We start from the raw sequence: 11,384 nt of genomic DNA, 5'->3' as shown, positions 1-11,384 counted from the left end.
TGGCTGTTTGGTCTCTCCAATGTAGAGGTCTGGGCATTCCTCGCTGCACTGTACAGCATACACCACATTGTTAAGTCTGTGTTTTGGAGTTTTGTCTTTCGGGTGAACCAGTTTTTGTCTGAGCGTGTTGCTGGGTCTGAAATGCACCAGGATGTCATGATTGAAGAAACACGACATCCCAGTGCATTGCTAAGAGGTATATTTTTTGGTACAACAACAAACAACAAACTTTATTTATATAGCACATTTAAAAACCAGTGGTGTACCAAAGTGCTTAACATGCAAGTGGGTAAGATGAAGTAAAAGGGAAGGATGAGGGTTATGGGTTAAGGTACCAAAACGTGCTAGCACGTTGAATGGCATTAAAACACACGAAGGCAAAAGAATTGCATATAAAAGCATAAAAGAAGGCTAAGTGTAGAGGATAAAACAGTCAAAAAAAAAAAAATTGGTGGTCACCTCTAGTCTTCAGCCGGGATCTCGGCAGTACCAAGAGTGACTGGGAAGATGATCTTAATGCTCTATTAGGGGTGTATGATCTAAGTAGCTCAATGAGGTAGCTTGGTAACAATTATTATTGTTAATAATTCGGAAGGTAAGCAGCAGGATTTTGAATTGAATGCAGTACTTAACGGGAAGCCAATGCAGATCAGCAAGGACAGGGGTGATAGAGACACGCCGCCCACTACCAGTAAGGAGACAACCAGCTGCGTTCTGAACAATTTGGAGTCTATGGAGGAGAGTAGAGTTAAGACCGAAGTACAGTGACTTGCAATAATCCAACCTAGATGTCACAAAGGCGTGGATAAGCTTTCCAAGGTCCCTATGTGGAACATAATGTCTGGCTAATAAGACGCAATTGATGGAAACAAGATTTAACAACAGAGGACACTTGTTTATCGAACTTAAAAGAGCTATCCAAAAATACACCCAGGTCACTAACAGTGTCAGTGAGGGAACTGTTAAAGGAACCGAGGGCGTCATGGAGTTGGCTACGGGGGACTCTACTGTCAAAGACGATAATTTCCGTTTTCCTGTCGTTTAGAATAAGAGAGTTACCTGCGAGCCAATTTTTGACCTCACGCATGCAGTCGCGAAAGCCGTACAAAGACATAGAGGGATCATCAGTTAGCTTGAAATACATCTGTATGTCAGCATAACAATGATGTGCGATGTTATACTTCTCAAAGATTGCGCCTAAGGGGAGCATATACAGTGAGAAGAGCAGGGGGCCAAGGACAGATCCTTGAGGCACACCGCAGGAAACAGGTGCAGCAGAGGAGAAATAAGGGTCAAAATTGATCGAGAAGGACCAATTAGAGAGGTATGACTTAAACCAATCTAGGGCGGCACCTCCAATGCCAACTGCATGTTCAAGCCTTGCTAATAGGATGTTATGATCTACCATATCAAAGGCCGAGGATAGATCTACTAGGACCAAGACTGAAGAGCGTCCGGAGTCAGCAATCAGAAGGAGATCATTGAGGACTCTGAGCAAGGCCGTTTCAGTACTTTAACAGGGTTTGTAAGTGGACTGAAATTTATCATAAATGGCATTCGCATCCAAATGTGGCTGGAGTTGTGAAAGAACTATCCTCTCCAGTGTTTTGGACAGGAATGGAAGGTTAGAGATCGGCCTATAGTTCCCAAGATCGTTATGATCAAGGTTCCTTTTTTAAAGAACAGGCTGGACAACAGCGCGTTTGAAGGCTTAAGGAACAGAGCCTGCAAGTAGAGATATATTCATTAGAGATAGGATGCTGGGTCTAATTACGCTGAAGCAATCCTTAACTAAACGAGATGGAAGGATATCATAAGCAGGAGAGGTGTTCTTTGATTGGTCAATAAGTCGCTTGAGAGTATGGAGTGACACCGGCTCAAACTGTTGAAATGATGATGAACAACCAGGGGTGGGAATAAAACTCGACACTGAGGGGAGTGAGGACTTAAGATGTAAAACTTTACGAATAAAATGAGTTAAAAAAAAATTCACAGAGAGCAGGAGAGCACGCCAGTGGCATTTCAGGACAGAGGTTAACCAATGAACACAAAGGGCATTCAGCCCCGGTATTTACTTATTTATATACTTACGTATTTACTTATTTACTTAATTTCTCCAACATGGATATATGAAGAACGTGAAGGAGGAACGGAGAGCTAAACGTCCGAGTGTGTCTGTGGACAGCCCGACCACCCGACTGCAAATGATTGCTGTAATAGGTGTAGGCTGTTTGGGATTCCCATGATGCACTGTGTATTTCTTCTTCACTCACTATGTGTTAACAGACCTCTCTGCATTGAATCATATCTATTATTAACCTCTGTCTCTCTTCCACAGCATGTCTTTATCCTGTCTTCCTTCTCTCACCCCAACCGGTCCAGCAGATGGCCCCGCCCAGCAGCCATTAGCATTCAGTTTCATTGAACTGACATGTTACATAACAATACGCAAACAAACAAACACAGGAATTGTATGTGAATGAAAACATGAAGTGGAGGACACAACACAGTGAAACAAATGTATTAAGGTGAATCCAGTTCTTGTTTTTGCTGCCATACACACACTGGTAAAAACAAGAGCTGTCTCACAAGTACTGCATTTAACATGACCTGTAATAGCTTTAAATGGCAGCCATTAAAAGGAGCTTCTTTGATCAGTGTCACATTCCTGTTGATTTATATAATAAAATGAGGACTCCTTTAATATGATGGTTGATATTTACTAGTTTGATTATATGAGTCAGAGCGGAATCTGCTCAGGGAAACAGGAAAGAAGTGACACCAAGTTATTTAAATTCTGTCACCACAAAGACAAGCAGTCACAAACCGTCAGTGTGAAGTTACATTAGTTACAGAGTAGTCTTATTGTGAAAATCTGTCTCCACTCAGGTGAATTCCTGCTCTTTGCAGGAAGCAGCTAAACTATAAGGAAGTAAATGGAGCTTGTTATTGGTGTGTTTGAAGAAACTGTAAGTTTGCTTTGTTTCCTCCTTTAACAGTTTGTCCTTAGGAACTTTACTGTTTGTTCAGCTCATGTTTGATTTCTTCACACAAAAAACAGTGCGTGTTTTTATTTGCGCTTGTATAAATAAAACTGAATAGAGGAATTAGAATATTTTTATAAATGAGAATATTTTTTTAAAATGAGAAAAGGGTGCTTTTATAGAAATACAGATAATGAACTTTACTAAACAAATAACAAAGCAAGTATTTAACATTCATTTAAAAACATTACATCACTGGCTGTGATTTTCAAAATAAAACAGGAAATTAAAAGCTATTTTAAAACTTTATTTAAATTGTACTAAAAATGTGAGATGAAAAAGTGTCGGTCAAATAAAATAATTTACTAAAAACATGTAAATCTTATATTTTATGTTCAAAGTAAACATGAAAATTGTCTCATTTCATCAAGGAAGACTCTAAGGAAGGAGAGAAGGACAAGGGAGGAGGAGACATGGGACTGATCAAAGGAAGCCAGATTGAAGGATGAGGTGAGATAGAGGGAGAGAGGAAAGGAGAGAATAGGAAGTTTAAAAAAAATTAATGAGCACAGAGGAGACAAAGAAGGAGTAAAGGAAAGAGGAGAAAGTAAAGGTGGAAAGAGGTGGCTTTGTTTCTGTTTCTGTCACAGAGACACTTTGATGCATGGCAGCTTTTATCTTTGGCATTTCTTGTGGATCCAACCAGAGAAATGGGAGCAAATGGTGTGTTTCCATGACAGGCTGGTAGTATTAATGTAGCTCCAGATGCAGTTTAAACATCTGTCTGTAACGTGTGGACATGAAGTCAAAGTAAAGTCACATTTTATTTATAGAGCACCTTTCAAGACGACCATGACAAAAAGCTTGAACACAAATAAGCAGAGCATAAAAATGAGTGATGTCAGTGCAAGTATAAAAAGATGAGCATCACACTGGTTCATCCTCGAGTTAAGAGCCCTTTCATGCTTAAATGCTTCAGTGGTCAGAGTCTTCACAAAGAAACTGGAGCTTCTCAGTCATCCAGGTCATGCTAGTCATGGATGAATAGAAGCATGTAGTCATCCAGGAAAAAACATGAATCAGGTTGTTAATAAGATTATTTCCCACAATCAGGATACCCCAGTGGGGGTGGCGGCGAGGTTGCCCAGGCCTGCAGCAGTGCCGGCAGCTCCGCCATCCTTCCCAGGTGGCATTCGCTCTCCTTCCACAGCTCTTCCTGTTGGCGGCGCACCTCCGCCACCTGCTCCTGCTGGGTAGATGCCATTTCGGGAACCCTCTGGGCCAGTTCCTTCCTCAGGATCGGTTGTAGGCCCGCCGTGCGACTTCCTGGGTTTCGGCACCACTGTGGTGTGAATGAGACACGGCGGGTCCAGAGAGTGTTGTTTTGAGCCATTTTATCTACCACGCATGCAGCTCACAAGCTGCCAGCCGCACATGCAACACACCGCAATCCTTACCAACCCCTGAGTCCCCGTTTCACTTTAAGGTCACTTTTGACACGGTTTTGTAAACGGACTCAGGCGCAGACCAGGAGACCTTTGCAGAAACTGATAATGCGTTTATTTACAGTGGTGTCACCGGGTGACTATGTATATACAAGGTGCTCGGGGAAGGTGTCCGGGGCTCCAGGGGGGAAGGGTCCAAAACCACACTCTGCTCTTTCAGCCAACAGTCCCACTCTTTTCCCACTCCAGTCGCTCCTCTCGCTCACTCGGGGGTACAGGGACGGGTCCGGGGGGAATCTACGCACACACACAGAAAATCCAATTAGCACTAGATCACAAGGAAACTCACAGACTTAGGCAGATTGCTGAAGCACTAACGCGGGTGACTCAACGTTCCAGCGACGAGTAGTGTAGGTCTGCCATCTTAAAAAGCCCTTCTGATTGTGGTAACCAGCGCCAGGTGTGATGATGAGCACAGGTGTGACCGGAGAAAGAGGGAGAGAGAGAGAGAGCACAAGGACACATGTTGCCCAACACGGAATCAGCCGGTGAGGCACGGGGACCGTCACAACTTTAGTTTGTTTATGTTTACACAGCTGAAGGACATCAGGGTGACTCCTGATTATTCACAGTGTGCAAGATAGGTTGTCATTATGATGTACCTCAATGAAAGTGATCCTTCTTCATAGACCTGAAGTCGGTCTTAACCACAAATACTTCTACTTAGTTCTCACATATCATGATGATATTTAAATATGTCCACCTCCACTGAAATCAAAGCTCAGTGTGAACGCACCTTCCTTTGATTGCTGACACTCACACTGATACCAACAGTGATAGGTTTACTCCAAATAAGTGTTTTCTATTTATGTAGAGACACAGAATGACAGTAAATTTGATTTGATTTCTTTCTGGGATCATGTCTGCACAAGACGTCAGAGAAGGCTTTGTGAAGTGAAGCAGTGTCTCCTGAACCTGTTGGTTAGTGAGAAATTTCATGGCAGTTCAAAGGAGTTGAATGAAGCAAGAAAGTAAAAACAAAAATGACTGTTCCCATTTCCTCTGAGTGGACTTCAGAGGAAATCAGAAGAGGAAAGAAAAAGGGAAAAGACACACGAAAGAAGCTTCACTTTTCACATCAGTCTCTTTGTCAAGAACTCCTAGGATGTTGTTAAATCAACTCGGCTGCTGCTTCTGCTCAGCTCCTCCCACCTGTGCTGCTTCAGGTGGAGTCCCGCTTCACTCACTTGTCCGTGTTTAGTCTCCAGGTGTGGAGTGGAGCTTGTTGTTGGTGTGTGTGTTTGAAGACACTGTAAGTTTGTTTGTTTCCTCCTTTAAAAATTTGACTGTTTGTTTCTGCTGTGTGATGTTTGGACCCGATGTTCAGCTCTTATTTCAGGACAAACTTTGAACACTTTTGTGTTTGAAGACACATGATTATAGATTATTGATTAACTGAATCCACTCTGGTTATCAGTTAGTATCTCTGCACTGAAACATTTGTTACTGTGATAAATGGTTTAAATGAATATGTGTGAAATTTTAGACACTGATCATTAACCTGATGAAACAATGATCGTTACTTTAACTGGAAACAATCAGATAAAATCAGTCTCTTGTTAAGAAGTCGATATTCGGGTTTTACTGGAGTGACGGTAAAATAAAAAGAAGCAGAGAAGCTCCAGTTCAGTTCAGGGTCAGTGTATGCAAAGAAAATAGAGAAGAATAGATGAAAATATCTTTCACAAACGCATGAACATTTTCAGCATGTTTAAAATCCTGTACCTGATAATAATATCTACATAAGGAAAGTTATTGTACATTAAGCAAATTAAGCTTATTGTATAAGCTTAATGTGCAGAAAAGTATTTGAACTTGGCAGCTTTTACATGTCTTTGTGTCACTGTCATGTCCACATCAGTTTGCTTGGATTATTCTCTTTTTAGCGTTTGAAGCTTTTAATCATTAATGGTTGGTCTCTTGTGTTTCTCTCTATTTTGAGGTCCCAAGTCTTTAGATGTTTTTTGATAAACACTTTGAATTTTGTCCTTTTGAACTGTTTTCAGTCTCCATACAAGCTCACTTCATCTTCTTTCAGTCAGTTCTCCTGGATTTGGTTACAAACATCTGCCAGCTAATGCCAACAATCTTATAGTTCCTTAGTGGCACAATTAGATGAACTGATACATATTTAACTTCTGTTTGTTGTAATGAAGTATTCTTGGTGAATCATGAAGTTAAAGTCAGATTAGTCTCACAGCCTCAAACATTCATACCCTTTCCTCCATAATTAAAGAATATGTAAGTTGCAAAACCTAAACCTTTTAGATTTGCTTAAAATAAAAGACATTAACTATTCAGAAATGTTGTCCACCGTTTTGTCCCTTTGAGACATTTTATTCCATGGATAAGATCAGAGACTCTTTAAGCCCTCAGTCTCTGCTCAGTCATCAGTTCATTAGTCGGTAAAAAACATTGTCCTTTTAGAGCAGGTATGCTCATGTAAAGGTTAACATCGCCACACAAGACACAACGAGAAGCAAAAATAATCACAAATGAACATAAATAAGTTCTCATAATCTGATATCAGAGTCAGAGTCAGAGTCCTTATATATCAAACATGCAGTGAACTCAGCCTCTTGTAAGTTAGTTGGAAATTCTCAGGTGTAAAGATCTCAACCACTTTAACAGGATCAGATTATTGTGTCCAGGAGATCAGGTCTAAGTCAGTCTGGTCATGGTCAGCAGAGGTGAAGACCTACAGAGCAGGAAGCAGACTGATCCTGGCTTTTCATGTTTTCATGTAAGAAGGAATCAGATTTATTCAGCAAAACAGACAAATGCTTTTAAAAAAGGATGAACAGAGTAAAACATTAATAACCTGGTAAGTAATCAGTCACACACATACTATTACACACTCAGACATGAGGAATTGTGTTCAGTAAACATTCCTCGGCTGACAGTTGATGATGGAGGAGGCACAGAAACTGATGGAGCTGATAGATCAGAACAGGAAGTGAGAATTTTTCATTTACTTAACATAAAGTAAATCTGATGCATAATCTGAATTAACATATAAATCAAATAAATGGATGTGTGTTACTCTTTATGCAGCTCTGTTAAATAACACGTTTTGCTGTTGATACTTGAGAGAGATCAGCTATGCTGCAAACTGAAACTATGCTGCATGCAGTTTCTAGTTTTTCTAGTTTAAACTTCCATGAAGAACGTTTCCTTGGCAGTAAACACCAAACTTAAAAAACATTTTTGCTTCTCACGAACATGATGGCAAAAAGAGGAGTACTAATGCTAATTTTAAGGACCAGCTCAGGATCACTACTTCTCACCTGTGTTCATGGCATAAACATTATAGGGATATTACAGAAACTGCTGCAGTTTACAATATAGTTTTGGTAACATTTAGTTATGTCTGTGTCCCTGAATTCATTTAATTCTAATGTGAAGAACTTTGTCATGTCTGCAGATGAATGATGGTCTAGTAATAAAGTCTATTACTTCTGATGGTATTATAGGTACTCTTGGTGTGCCTGACAGTTTTACCTTGGGCTTCCTTCTCTCACCCCAGCTGGTCTCAGCAGATGGCCATGGCTCCCTGAGCCTGGTTCTGCTGGAGGTTTCTTCCTGTTAAGGGAAGTTGTTAGTACCTCCAGCACTAAATCAGTTCACTATGAGAAGTAATTTTCTAAGATATTGTCAGATTAGGGAACTCTTATGTGAAAGGGCACACCAAATATTAGTAACCACCACTGAAAAGACTCACCTCTGCTTTTGAGCCCAGATCTAAAAATGTCTAAAATCAGCTGGTTCATAGACCTCAGATTCATATTGAAACTGACAGGCTGTAAAAGTTTCATGTCATTTTATGGAAATGTGTGAAAATACTGTAACAGGTACTGGAGCAAATGACTTACTCCAGTGAATAATTAAGTAACGTACTGGATTACTTTTAAGAAAAAACATCCAGTAATGTGTAATACATTACTTTGTTTTTGAGTAACCACCCTAACGCATCATGTGAACTTTACTCTGACTCAGTCTGAGCAGTCAGACGGCATATTTTTGGAGTGAACACATGAAGGTGTGGCCCACACACACACACACGTACACACTGTCTGTTACACGCTTTGACATAATATCTGGTTGGAAATGGATCCTTCTCTAAAGCTCGATGCTCATGTGAACACTGTGCTAAAAAAGTTGAGATGACTCTCAAAGTTCAAGCCTCTTCTGTCCAAATGCAACCTCGAAATATTAACACAGTCTTTTGTTACGTTTCGTCTCGATTAGTGAATTTTTAAGTAGAATAAGCTAGGAGTCTGTTGCTCATCCACAGTTGGTACAAAACACTGCTGCTTAATTTTTATCTGGTGCAAGCAAAGAACACCTTACTTCAGTGTCAGCTTACCTTCAAAAATTTTGTTTGTTTCTGAATCCATGTTAAGATCCTTTCATTTGTCTCTAAGTCTGTTCATGGTTGTACCCTATTTTATCTGAGCTCATGTACCTTTGTATCTCTCAGGTCAGCAGTCCAGATGTTTTTGCTTGTTCCAAAGACTCAATGTAAGGTCAGAGCCTTCAGAGCTGCAGCTCCAAAATTGTGGAATGATTTTCCGTTGATGTCTGGCTACTTCACTCACTGTTATTAAATCTAATTTAAAAACACATTTACTCCTCACCTTTAACCCAGTGTTTCACTATAATATAGTCAAATAAACCATGTCTGCCTGATCTGGACTACAAACACTGTAAAAAAACAAAACCAAACAAAACTTTTTTATGATTTTTTTTAATGGCACCATGGAAACAAGTTTATATCTGTCTATGTTCATTTTGGGGGGTTCACAGTATATAACAGTAATGTAACAGTTTAATGTTATTTCTGCACAACTGCTTGAACACAAAAGCTGAGAATCTGCTCTTTCAAAACTGCATTACTGTGTAAAATTATATATTAACTGAACTGAATTAAATAAAGTAAAAAATTTTAAAAGTTGTTTATGGCAGTAAAAACTTCACAGTTATGCACTTGAGAAAAGTCATGTGAAACTTAGACTGGAAAGTTTGCTGTGTGCTGCATTCAGGAGCAGCATGGAAACGTCCACGTTTACAGCTGTTCTTCAGACCTTAGAAACAGTTTAGACCACTTTGAATGTCGCCCATTAAAAGTATGTTCTTTTACCAAGTTATGCTGAGATAATAAATCAGAGTCATTTTCAGGAGACTTTATTGATAATTATGAATTTGTAGAAAGACACAAAGTCATGCCATTTTGTGATGTCAGATTAAACTTGTCTAATTTCACTTTCTTCATCTTAGTGGGTTCATTTTATTAACAAAGTAAAACAGAAACTCATCTAAAAATCTACCTCCTCCCACTTGTCCACCTTCAGGTGGAGTCCCGCATCCTTCCAGGTAGAAGCAACACCCAACAATACGCTTACTCTGACTCAGTCTGAGCAGTCAGACGACATATTTTAGGAGTGAAAAAATGAAAGTTTTAGTGCGGAAACACACAGAGATCAGTCTGATCTGATTGATTTCAATCCAGAGTCATTTTCCTGCCTCCATCAGTGTATGGAAGAGGTGGAGAGGAAATGCTGGTCCACAGTAATGCTGTCAAACTGTCTGGTGATATGCATCAACAGCTGTTCGGTATCCAGGTTGAGGGAGGCCAGGGAGCTGAACTATTTATTATAGATATATAATAAAGACAAGTTGTGTGAAGTGCTTTGAGAGGTCAAGTAGAGTAACAAAGCTCTGTATAAGAAACAGTCCATTTATAATGTTGAGAAGAAGGAAGTACTATAAATTAAAAAAAATCTTAATGAGCATATTTTCAAAATGTTTTAAAGAAGCTGTTGTATAAAATCCTGATCATTTGTACTACAATAATTTATATTTCTGGATAATAATGCTTAATAACAGTTATCAATATCTTAATTTGAGCTAAAGTGCAGATGTCGGTGTCTGTATCTCAGTGTGAAACAGGAAAGCAAACAGTTTAGAACAAAGACATATTTGTTGAAATGTATGTGTTTTACCATATTATAAACTAAAATATTTTCATCACACTGCAGGAATTGTGAACTGCAACAAATAAAGTTTGCAGTTCACAATAAAAATACGCAGCAGTGGAGAGTAGACTTTATCACAGTAGACGTCTTTCTGAAAGTGCTGTAACTAAGTTTAAGAATATAATGCACCCACTGTTATCATCTTCAATGCCCTGTACCAACACAGAGCAGAGGAGCTATCTGAACGCTACTCCAACAGAGGTCGATTATCTTGTTAATAATTTCACCTCCTCACTACGTACAACTCTGGATATTGTAGCTCCTGTGAAAACTAAGGCCTCAAATCAGAAGTATCTGACTCCGTGGTATAATTCTCAAACGTGTAGCCTAAAGCAGATAAATCCTAAGCTTAAGAGCAAATGGCGTGTCACAAATTTAGAGGATCATCATTTAGCCTGGAGAAATAGCTTGCTGCTTTATAAGAAAGCCCTCTGCAAAGCCAGAACATCTTACTATTCATCACTGATTGAAGAAAATAAGAACAACCCCAGGTTTCTCTTCAGCACTGTAGCCAGGCTGACAAGCAGTCAGAGCTCTGTTGAGCCAACCATCCCTTTAACGTTAACTAGTAATGACTTCGTGAACTTCTTCACAAATAAAATTTTTATCATTAGAGAAAAAATTACCAATAATCATCCCACAGATGTAATATTATCTACAGCTACTCTTAGTACCAAGTTAGACTCTTTTTCTCCAATTGATCTTTCTGAGTTAACTTCAATAATTACTTCCTCCAAACCATCAACGTGTCTTTTAGACCCCATTCATACAAAACTGCTCAAAGAAGTCCTGCCATTAATTCATTCTTCGATCTTAAATATGATCAACCTATCTCTAATGATCGGCTATGTACCACAGGC

General features: G+C 39.5%; 1 protein-coding gene across 1 annotated transcript in view; it reads left to right on the top strand.

The window, feature by feature from the left end:
* Positions 1 to 5,711: 5,711 nt before the first annotated feature.
* LOC146578111 (protein NLRC3-like) overlaps positions 5,712 to 11,384 on the top strand; it is a 48,986-nt gene continuing 43,313 nt past the window's right edge. The window contains exon 1 of the mRNA XM_085257671.1: positions 5,712 to 5,741. The gene's annotated coding sequence lies outside the window, so the exon portion shown is untranslated. The remainder of the gene's footprint in view (positions 5,742 to 11,384) is intronic.

Source organism: Mchenga conophoros, linkage group LG3, assembly GCF_057382185.1.
Source record: "Mchenga conophoros isolate Kocher_MC1m ecotype Shallow Benthic linkage group LG3, M_conophoros_male_GT1.1, whole genome shotgun sequence".
NCBI classification, from domain to species: Eukaryota; Metazoa; Chordata; class Actinopteri; order Cichliformes; family Cichlidae; genus Mchenga; species Mchenga conophoros.
The sequence above is the reverse complement of the archived record's forward strand: the minus strand, read 5'-3'. Positions and strand labels throughout refer to the sequence as shown.